This window comes from Danio rerio, chromosome 6 (assembly GCF_052040795.2).
Source record: "Danio rerio strain M-AB ecotype USA chromosome 6, GRCz13ab, whole genome shotgun sequence".
In the NCBI taxonomy this organism is placed as follows: Eukaryota; Metazoa; Chordata; class Actinopteri; order Cypriniformes; family Danionidae; genus Danio; species Danio rerio.
The window spans coordinates 1,601,802-1,613,913 of record NC_141026.1 but is presented as its reverse complement, the minus strand read 5'-3'; the positions used below and the strand labels follow the sequence as shown (position 1 = coordinate 1,613,913).

General features: G+C 39.2%; 1 long non-coding RNA gene and 1 pseudogene across 4 annotated transcripts in view; one reads left to right on the top strand and one right to left on the bottom strand.

The window, feature by feature from the left end:
• Positions 1-12,112, bottom strand: part of LOC141386154 (uncharacterized) — a 227,609-nt gene that overhangs the window by 42,043 nt on the left and 173,454 nt on the right. The window lies entirely within an intron of this gene.
• Positions 10,141-10,998, top strand: LOC147836258 (uncharacterized; annotated as a pseudogene).

Below are 12,112 nucleotides of genomic sequence, written 5' to 3'. Positions count from 1 at the left end.
GATGCCCTTCCAGCCACAACCCATCTCTGGGAAACATCCACACACACACTATGGTGAATTTAGCCTACCCAATTCACCTGTACCGCATGTCTTTGGACTGTGGGGGAAACCGGAGAACCCAGAGGAAACCCACACGAATGCAGGGAGAACATGCAAACTCCACACAGAAACGGCAACTGAGCCGAGGTTCGAACCAGCGACCTTCTTGCTGTAGGGCGACACCACAACCTACTGCGCCACTGCCTCACCGTAACGTTGTTGTATCACCAAAAAAACTGCATTATCCTGACTACAGTGTTATTGTCAAATAATAGTTTGCGCACGTAATAATAATACGTACATAGCAGAGCTTGCAAAACTGTGTTTTTTTGTCGACAACATGAACGTTGTCAACATAACTCACTGGAAATCCAAAATGCTTCCACACCGGCGACTTCATTGAAAGAGGAGAGGGTTTAAGCTCTGTCGACGGGTCTCCTGCTTCTGCAGTTTAACAAGCACTTCAACAAGCCTGTTTTTTTCCGCTTGGCAAGCCAAGCTGACATGACATGGGGGCGTGGCAGCATCGACGATTCTATTTTTTGATTCGATAATCGAAATTGAGCATAAATTTCGATCGATTTCGATTAAAAATCGAAACCGTGACACCCCTAGTTAGGGATCCTTCTGCTGTTTTACACCTAATACAGAGTGGAAATACCTGAAGATAAATCTTACAGTATGTAGTTTCTCCTTTGATAAAATATAGATTTTTCTGCGGCTTAATATATTTGTTATCTTGGTCTGTGTCTTGCATTGTTTCGCTTACTGTTGTAGGTTATAAGACTTAAAAAAAAGGAATTTGTAATCATGTCAAGACCTGACTGGAAGTACTTTAGCTGCACATTTATCTGAAAATAACTGCACCATTCATCAGTATCATGCATTTTTAAATCTGTATAGTATAACACTGCCATATTGTTTATCCCATTGCATAATGTTGACTGTATTATCGCCTGGCTCTAATCTGATCAATGCAATTACAATGCATGCACATATTCTAAACACAACATCGTCATGACTGAAGGCTGCTTTGAAACTGTTTATAAGCATGACTGTGAGTTTGCCTTTGCAGAGATGAGAAGCAAATCTATTAGGCTTTTATGAATCTATTATAAAATCAGAAAGCAGAAGATTTCCTCCAGGTTATAGCCGTCTGCCAGGTAGTTTTGGGTCAGATTATGCGCGCATTCGCCACAGATCGAGTGTTGCTTTTGCTTTTCTGGATGAATTTTCTCAAGTCTCGGTGTCACAGACTCTCTGCACCTTCAGCCTCATGATCACCGCTGCCAATATTTCCGCTCTCAAATTCATTAGCATTGGGTGATTAGCAGAATATTTTGGCCTCAAATACGAATCCAAACTTATTACATATTTAATCCAATCAGCGGCTCTGATAGATTCTGCTCTAAGCAGCCATTACATGCCTGATTTCATGTGACTGAAAAGCTAAACTTGGTCAAGGGGCTTGTAACACGCCACATGTTTCAGGACGTACACCAGTCAAAACCACACTTAGAGAGCGTTTCAGAAAGATACAGACAAAGAAACCGCTATAAATGAAGCACTGGACACACAAATCAGACACTCGAGTAAAGTACAAATACTTTAATAAAGTAATACTCTAGTAAAACTTAATGTCCTCCCTTTCAATTTTACTTGACTCAAAGTACTTGATTTGAAACGTTCTCAAGTATTAAAAGCAGTTATTGTACACTATGCATGCTTATTTTGCAATAAATATAACTATAAACATACAATGTAAAAAAGATGTGTTAAAAGTAGATGTAAAAATGTATGTAATCATATAATGATATCATGTGTTACTGCAGCAAAACACATTATTTATTATTCATTTGTTGCTTTAATATATGAATCATCATATGGATCATTTGAGTGGTTTACTGAAGACTCAGTAACTGATGAATCAGTTTTGAATCAGTGAGTTCTTAACTGGAGAGTGACTCAGAACGGATCATTTGAATCACTGAGTTTTTTTACTGGAGACTCACTCTGAATGGATCATTTGATTCAGTGAGTTGTTTACTGAACACTCACTCTAAATTATTCTTTTGAATCCGTGAGTTCTTAACTGGAGACTGACTCGGAATGAATCATTTGAATCACTGAGTTTTTTACTGAAGACTCACTCTGAATGGATCATTTGATTCAGTGAGTTGTTTACTAAACACTCACTCTAAATGATTCTTTTGAATCCGTGAGTTCTTAACTGGAGACTGACTCGGAATGAATCATTTGAATCACTGAGTTTTTTACTGAAGACTCACTCTGAATGAATAATTTGAATCAGTGAGTTTTTTTATTGGACACTCACTGAACGAATCATTTGAATCAGTGAGTTTTTTACTGAAGACTCACTCTGAATGAATAATTTGAATCATTGAGTTTTTTTATTGGACACTCACTAAACGAATCATTTGAATCAGTGAGTTTTTTACTGGAGACTCACTCTGAATGGATCATTTGATTCAGTGAGTTGTTTACTGAATACTCACTCTGAATGATTCATTTGAATCAGTGAGTTCTTAACTGGAGACTGACTCGGAATGAATCATTTGAATCACTGAGTTTTTTACTGAAGACTCACTCTGAATGAATAATTTGAATCACTGAGTTTTTTTATTGGACACTCACTGAACGAATCATTTGAATCAGTGAGTTTTTTTATTGGAGACTCACTCTGAACGAATCATTTGAATCAGTGAGTTTTTTGTTGGAGACTCACTCTGAATGGATCATTTAAATCAGTTATTTTTTTATTGGAGACTCACTCTGAACGAATCATTTGAATCAGTGAGTTTTTTGGTGGAGACTCACTTTGAATGGATCATTTGAATCAGTGAGTTGTTTACTGGAGACTTACACTGAACGGATAATTTGAATCAGTGAGTTTTTTTTTATTGTAGACTCACTCTGAACGAATAATTTGAATCAGAGTGAGTTGTTTACTGAATACCCACTAAGAACGAATCATTTGAATCAGTGAGTCATTGATTGGAGACTCAGTGGATTAAGAAAGATTAAGGAAATGTAGTAAAATTGCAATATTAATTTTTTTCATGCAGTGAAGTAAATAAAACACTGAACAAGTCTAAGGTTAGATGTTGTTGCTGCCATGTGTGTGTTTGCTCTAATAGGATTTGGTGGAGATTTAGCACTAAGGTCTTGTGTGTGCCGCTGGGACTCGATGCTTTTAAAGAGCCGCTTTAAACCTCTTGAAAGAGCTCAGGCCTGGAGGTGACAGAGAGCAAACGGATGGGCTGCGATGTTTTCCTGAGAGCCCAGGGGCCCGGGGCCGCACCTACCGTCCCAAATGGCTCCCAGACAGACAAAAAGCCCTGATTGGCCACTCCTGAGCCAAACATGACAGTCCAACCTGAATACATTTGCATAGATACAGAGATCTGCAGGCGACTCTTACGGCCGGACTTCTGTCTGTCTTTCTGAAGCGCTTCTGACCGCAGCTGCGCATCCATCAGACCCTCAAACACAACACATATATTTCAGTGCTTTGCTTGACCTTTGCCAGGTGCAGCTCAGGATGCAGTTAGATCGTGCACGCTCGAAAACATGCAAGGATAAGTTAAAAGCATATTAAGTAAGATGTTTTCCAGTCAAATATCTGAAGAAACTAACATTTATTTAATTAATAATTCTCCTTCGGCTTAGCTCCTTATTTATCAAGCTCCTTATTTATCAGGGGTTTCCACAGCAGAATGAACTGCCAACTATACCAGCATGTTTTATGCAGCTGATGCCCTTTCAGCCACAACCTAGTCTTGGGAAACACCCATACACACTCATTCACACACACACTCATACACTACGGCCAGTGGTTCATCAATTCCCCAATAGCGCATGTGTTTGGAGTGCGGGGGAATCTCAGTTTGTGCTTTTGTTTCACTTCATTTCTCTTGTTTATTGTTAGTAGACCTGCTGTAAAACAGAAAAAAGAAAGAACAAAAAAAAAAGCGAGAGAGCACACAACCCCAGAGGGCTCCTGTTTCAAACGTCAGGCCGAGCTCGAGCAGAAAAAGGGCGACCGGGAAAAAAAAGAGAGGCTAAAAAACCTCGGCCTATTTCTGCATCTGTTTACATAAACCTTTCCTTACTTCTCCTCTCCGAGACGGAACAGAAGACGCTTTGAAGGGAAGATAAATCGCGCTGCAGCTCTTCAGAAAGCGCTCTGATCTCGCAGTAATTGATAAACAAGCGCCGGCTCTCAGAAACGGGCCTCGTGACAATCGGAGACTCGAGGTCTTTGTGGCCACTCCACGACGGCGACTGTATTTTAATAAAGCACATTGTACCAAATTAAAAGCCCTTGGCTTGGGGCGCTGACTGTAACCAACTGCCTTACAAAATATTTACACTGCGCTGGGAAAGCAAGTAATTGAAAGTCTTTTGAAAAATGGAGGAGCGCCGCGCGCACAATAGAGCATCTTTGAAAGGCTGGTGTAAAGCGTGGACTCCGCGGGTCCATATGGACCGCAGACGCTCTGCTTTCTGCTTTAAATTCCCATGATGCGAAGGGTTTGCGTGAAACTGATCTGTCCGCTCTCTCTGCTAGCGCTGGATGTGTATACAGTGGCTGCAATCACTCGCTCAGACTCAGGCAGGTATGCTGTAAACATTATTAATTGCGATTCATGTGGGAGTCGCTGTTGTGCATTTCAGGAGTGCAGGAACGCTGGATCAACTCTTTGCATGCATGTGTTAGAGGCGAAACAGTAGAGCTAGCTAATAATCAGACAACTTGATATATAAAATCACTTGATATATAATATAATCAAGGCTTGACATTAACTTATTTGATCACAAGCCACAGTGGCTAGTAGTTTTCCAGCGTTACTAGCCACTCTGCATTTTCACTAGCCACAATTTTGTTGTTGGGAAAATATATTTATATGCATAAATTTGACTTTGACGTGCTTAAATGACTTGATTTAGAGTTTGTGTTTTGTGCCTCCTCATTCATTTCACATTTTGTGTGTAGCGTATGAGCAAATGGGTCATGGTTTCATAGTGTTATACTGCAATTAGTTTTTATTTCACATCACTTTTCAGAACTCAAAGTTAAGGATTTACCAAATTTATCTCTGACCACTCCAAACAATAATTATTTCACAGCCACAATTTTTAAATGTGTCAAAACATGCTAAATATAGCTGTATACTTTACTTTTTATTTAACAACGACCAAGAAAAACAATTGACTTTTAAAATTAATTATTGTCATGTATCAGAAATATGCACAGTAATCTGTCCTGGCTAAAGATCTCTCAGATCAGCAGTTAACTACACATAAATGAAGAGTTAATCTCATATTAAAGCAATGTTATTGTAAAAATGATCATTAACCAGTTAAACTCTGTGCATCGACTTTCGCTTTCAGATTTAAAGGGCCAGCATTGCACCAGACCCGCTTAAGTGGTTTCATTTGAAAGTGTAGTATTTATATTTTATGCACAGATGCATCACTTTGGTTTTTATTCTACTGTGCAAACGTTATTTACACTTAAATACACAGTGTTTTGGATACCCGAGCTGGGTATTAAACATTAGTTCATTTTCATGTGGTTCATATATGACGCATGTACAGGTTATATCTCAAATGAAAGCTCTTGCCGGTGCTCATACAGTACTAGCATTCTTTTTACTGAATTATATTCACATATCAAACAGTTGTCGAATGAATCGCTGTGTTTCCATGGTGCAGAAGTGAAATCAATACATTAATGATCAATAAGCAGCTCCAGATAGCACAGACAGCTGTCATCTCTTACCTTATGCTGTGTGCTTCAGGGCCATTCTCCTCTGTTTTTAAGCTGATGTGCATAAGTAATGCTTTTATATGTCTGACGTGCTCCAAACACAGTGAATTATGTTTGATCAAACAAAAGAATAGTGAAATATGAACACAATGACCGCTCCTGTGGCTTGTACAGCACCTCTCATCAGTTGGAATACAATAACTTTTGCATAGATTATGGTGGAGACATTTTTCTGTTTTCCTATGATTACAGACATGTGCAGGAACCACCAACATTAATCACAGCACGCTAGACCACACACAACCTAAAAGGTCCACTTTCACATTTGAGCAAAAAAAAAAAAAAAAAAAAAAAAAAAAATATATATATATATATATATATATATATATATATATATATATATATATATATATATATATATACATACTAAAAGTGCCTCTTTTATTAGGTGTTTATTATAACACAGACAACATATACAGATAATTTAAACACTTTCAGTAGTGTTTTATGAAAATTCAAAGGGTTTTCTTTAAAATGACACCAAATGTTTGCATTTACACCTCTGCATGTGGACTTGGGAAGCTTTTAAATTTGGTTAGGCAAAATCCAGGCGGAAATCACAAAATAGCAGCAGAGTTTAACTGGTTAAATTACATAAACAACAATAAACCTAAGCAAAAGAAAACAAGTAAAAAACACTGTGTGATAATGAAAGGATAATCACACAGTTAAGGCCATCATCAGGGAAACGGTTTGAATTTCTGCTTAGTAAAAAAACATTAGTGTGCCATTTGGGATGCCACTACATACATGTACTATCTGTTGAGTGTGTAAGTGCATAAGTACATAGTGCATGAGTGCATAGTGTATAGTGTGCCATTTGGGACGCAGCTAAAGACATAGGAAATATGAGTGCTTGACCTGAGAAAACTCGAGCCGAGCACAACATACAAGTCATGACAGGACTAGTGTCTCGACTACAAACAAGAATTAACAAGACTAGAGTGGCAAAACCCTGACAATGCTGGCTTCCACACAATCCATTTGTGTCAAGACAACATGAAGGAATTAGGTTTAACTTACTACTTCTTACTCATTTGAGTTGATTGAACATAAAATAATTAAGTTGTCCCCGCAAAAAAACTCAAGAATGGTGTGGTTTCAGCTCATTTTACATAAGCAGCTTGAACAAACGTCATTTTTTGAGTGTGTCCTAAAGAATTGACGTATTGTTGTCTTTCAAACTCTTCTGTAGTCCTTCTAAACTCTCTGATAAGTCTGTGTTGTGACAAAACAAGGTGAAACAATGCATTCTTAGCTCTGGTTTGTCTCTGTCTTTCTCTGTGTGCGTGTGTGTGTCTGTGTGTGTGTGTGTATGTGTGTGTCAGCGGAGGTTTGATGTGTGCAGTCTCGTCCTGGATAATGGTCTACCAGGGGACCGTTGTCATCACTGTCAATAGAGCGGCCGGAGGGAAACACGCGGCTCTACCTTTGTAGCTGCGGTTGCCTGATCCTCCGTCTCTCTCTCTCTCTCTGTCTTTCATTGTGTTTCTCGTGGCGTTTGTAACCGTGTCAGGCAGGTCACTTTATTTTGCCGTGATGTGTCCTGATAACAGCGGCGTGTATAATCAAAATATTCTGACAGATTCTTTTCTTTCTGAACTCTCCCTCTCTTTCTTTGTCTGTGTGTGTGTGTGTGTGTGTGTGTGTGGGCCTGACTCTCTCTTGTTTTTTCTTCTTCATTTATATCTTCTCAGTGTCAAACGAAACCTTGAAGAGGACTGATCTTTTTCATGTATACGCTTTAACTAGATTCTGTGTCTTTGATATAATTACGCTCCTGAGGGTTGAAGCCAATGCTGCTTGTGCTTCTCAGTGCTTCGTGGAGCGATCAGAATCATTACATCAATCCATTGTTCTGTCCATCAACCAATCCATAGTTGGACCCATCCATTTATCCATTAATCCATTGTTCTACCAATCCATCCAATCAATTGTTCTGTCCATCCACTCATCCATAGTTTACCCCAATCCATCCATCCATTAACCCATTGTTCTACCAATCCATCCATTCATTCAGTTTGACCCATCCATCCATTCATCCTTCTATTAAATCCACTTTTCTATCAATCTATCCATCCATCCATAGTTTGAGCCATCCATCCATCCATCCATCCATAGTTTGACCCATCCATTTATCTATCCATCTTTTAAACGGTTGTTTCACCAATCCATCCATGCAGTTTGACCCATCCATCCATCCATTCATCCATCCATCAATCCATCCATCCATCCATCCATTCATTGTTCTACCAATCCAACCATCCAAAGTTTGACCCATTTAATAATTGATCATACATCCACCCATCCATATTTTAAACCATTCATCCATCCATCCCTCTTTCTATTGCTCAATCCATCCATACACCCATCCATTTATCATTCTATCTATCCATCTATACATCATTTAACCTATCTATTTGTTCATCCATCCATCCATTCATCCATCCATCCATCAATCCACTGTTCTAACCAATCCATCCATAGTTTGACCCATCTATCGTCAATACATTGTTCTATCAACCCATCCATCCATTGCTCTATCCATCCATTCATCCATCTATAGTTTGACCCATCCATCCAGCCATCCATCCATCCATCCAGCCATCGTTCTACCAATCCATCCATCCATAGTTTGACCCATTCATCCATCAATCTATTGTTCTATCCATCCATCCATCCATACATACATACATAAACTTATCCATACATACATCAATCCACCCATAGTTTTACCCATCCACTCATCCATAGTTTAAATTATTAATCAATCTATTGTTCAATCTATCCAACTGTTCATCATTTAATTCATCCATCTATCCGTTCACCCATCTCTCCATCCATAATATTGTTGCATATATTCATCCATCCAACTATAAATCTATTAGTCCACTGTTCCATCCATCCATCCATCCATCCATCCATCCATCTGTCATTTAATTTCTCCATCCAGCCATATTTATATCCATTTATAGTGACAATAATTATTAATACACTCATTAATGAGCAATATCATGTTACCACTGAGGCTGTATTATAGCATTAAGCTTTAAGTCTCTTTCTTTCTGAACTCTTTCTCTGTGTGTGTGTTTGTGTGTGTGTGTGTGTGTGTGTGTGTGTGTGTGTGGGCCTGACTCTCTCTGTCTCACTTGTTTTTTCTTCTTCATTTATATCTTCTCAGTGTCAAACGAAACCTTGAAGAGGACTGATCTTTTTCATGTATACGCTTTAACTGGATTCTGTGTCTTTGATATAATTACGCTCCTGAGGGTTGAAGCGAGCGCTGCTTGTGCTTCTCGCCGCTTTGTAGAGCGATCAGAACTTTTCACGTGTCAAAAGCTCTTTCAAGCTTCACGGCACCTTGCTAAGAGACACGAAACACTGAGAAAACAAAATCCATATAAAACAGCAGAACACAACATCCAACTGGACCAAAGAGAGAGAGAGAAAACTTCATTAGCGGTCTTCTAGGCTTTGAAGTAGAGAGATATAAACATCTCTCTCTCCTTATATCCCTCTATCTTTATATATCTATCTGTTTGTTCCATCCATCCATCATTCCTTCCATCATTTATCCACAATTTCATCCATCCATCATTCTGTTGTTTAATTTATTGTTCAAAATATCAGTTCATCCACCTATCCATCATGCTTTTGTTCCATGCATCCATCCATTACACATCCATCCATACATCATTCAACCATTCTCCACTTATATCCTATCATTCGTCGATCACTTCATCTAGACACCCATCCGTTTATTCATTCATCATTCTATTGTTTCATTCATCTAACCATCCATCCACCCATCCATCCATCCATCTATCTTTCTATCGTTCTATTGTTCCAATCATCTAACCAACCATCCATCCATCCATCCTATTGTTCCATCGATCTACTCATACATCCACCCAACCACAAATCCATCCATTGATTCATCCATCCATTCTTTGTTCCATCCATTGTTCCACTCATTTATTCATTTATATATTTATCCATCCATCATCCATCCATTGTTATATTGTTTCATTCAACTAACCATTCACCCACCCACACACCCATCCATCCATATATCTATCCATCATTCTATTGTTCCATTTATCTAACCATCATTCCATCCATCCATCTATCTACAAAACCACAATTCAATCTATCCATCAATCCATCCATCCATCTTTTCACTCATCTATTCATTCATTAATTCACATTGTTTCATCCATCCATCCATCAACCATCCATCCTCCCATTCATCTCTGTTATTGTTCCATCCATCCATCGTTCTAATGTTCCACTCATCTATTTATCCATGCATCCACCCATCCATCCATATATCCATCCATCCATCATCCTACTGTTATATTCATCCATTGTTCCATTCATCTATTCATCCATTCATCCTTAACTGGATCCATTCATCATCCATCTATCCACTGTTTAATTGTTCCATCCATCCACCTATCGATCCATCCATCGATCCATCTATCCATCCATCCATCCATCCATCCATCCATCCATCCATCCATCCATCCATCCATCCATCCATCCATCCATCCATCTCTTTATCCATCCATACATCTATCCATTATTCTATTGTTCTATTTATCTAACCATCCATCCATCCAGTTATCCATCCATCCATTTATATATCCATCATTCTATTTATCTAACCATCCATCCATCCATCCATCCATCCATCCATCCATCCACTGTTTTATTGTTCCATCCATCCATCCATCCATCCATCCACTTATCCATCCATCCATCCATCCATCCATCCACTGTTTTATTGTTCCATCCATCCATCCATCCATCCATCCATCCATCCATCCATCCATCCATCCATCCATCCACTGTTTTATTGTTCCATCCATCCATCCATCCACTTATCCATCCATCCATCCATCTATCCATCCATCCATCCATCCACTTATCCATCCATCCATCCATCCATCCATCCATCCATCTATCCATCCATCCACTTATCCATCCATCCATCCATCCATCCATCCATTTATCCATCCATATATCTATCCATCATTCTATTGTTCTATTTATCTAACCAGCCATCCATCTATTGTTCCATCCACAAAACCACAATTCATTAAACCACTGTTTTATTGCACCCCCCCCCCACCACACACACACATGCATCCATCCTTTATCAACCCTATTATTTATGAGCATTACCATGTTGCCTGTATTATAAAGTCAGCAAGTGGTGTACTTTACCGTGTTTTATCATGTTTGTACGATGCTTTCAGTCACAAAGCCGAGTGGATTAAAAGGAGTGTAAAATATCTGAAACACACAAACCCCCGGCGGCTCCTGCTCTCACTCTTTCACTCATCTGATTTAATCAAGTGCTGTGGAAATGAGTGTTTTCTCCTCAGGTATTTCTCAGCTACAGGTGTAAAAGATGAAATGAGCAGGTGCAGCCACATTACACACAGCAATCAATTAAAGCACGCACATCCACCCTTTAAGGATAATTAAAGGTGTTCTGGAACAGGTCTGACTTTTTATGAAATTCTCGTTAATTTATTCATTTCAGATGTTCTGTATGTAATGTTAGTGTGATCTCATTCACGCGTGTACTTGAAGAGGCACTTGAATGAACTATAAATGTACTGACATCATCTAAAACAAACACTGCACTTGCTGATTTGTGTAAACGAGAGAAGAACTGTCTTTAATAGGCGTACCTGGCGACATCTGTGTCTGAAATTCCAGGAGAACAGGTCTGAATAACACAGTTGAGAACCGTGTTAGTAACTGTATACTGTGGTATTAGTAAATAAATACTATAGACCTGGGTGGCTGCTGCGATTGGATATTAATACCAAAGTGTCTGAATTAAGGGAGACTACCGGGAAAAACGGGAGTGTGGGTAGGTTTTAAGGAATTTGCAAAGCATAAATAGTCCCTTCCAGCTGCAACCCAGAACTGGGAAATACACACTCATTCACACACTACGCCCAATTTAGCTCAACAATTCCCCTATAGCGCATGTGTTTGGGCTGTGGAGGAAACCGGAGAACCTGGAGGAAACCCACTCCATGGGGAGAACATGCAAGCTCCACACAGATACGCCAACTGACCCAGCCGAGACTCAAACCAGCGACCTTCTTGCTGCGAGGCTACAGTGTTAACCATTGAGCCACCGTGCTGCTTAGTAATGATTGAGTTATAAACAGCTTACAAATTTCTATTAATGTAGAG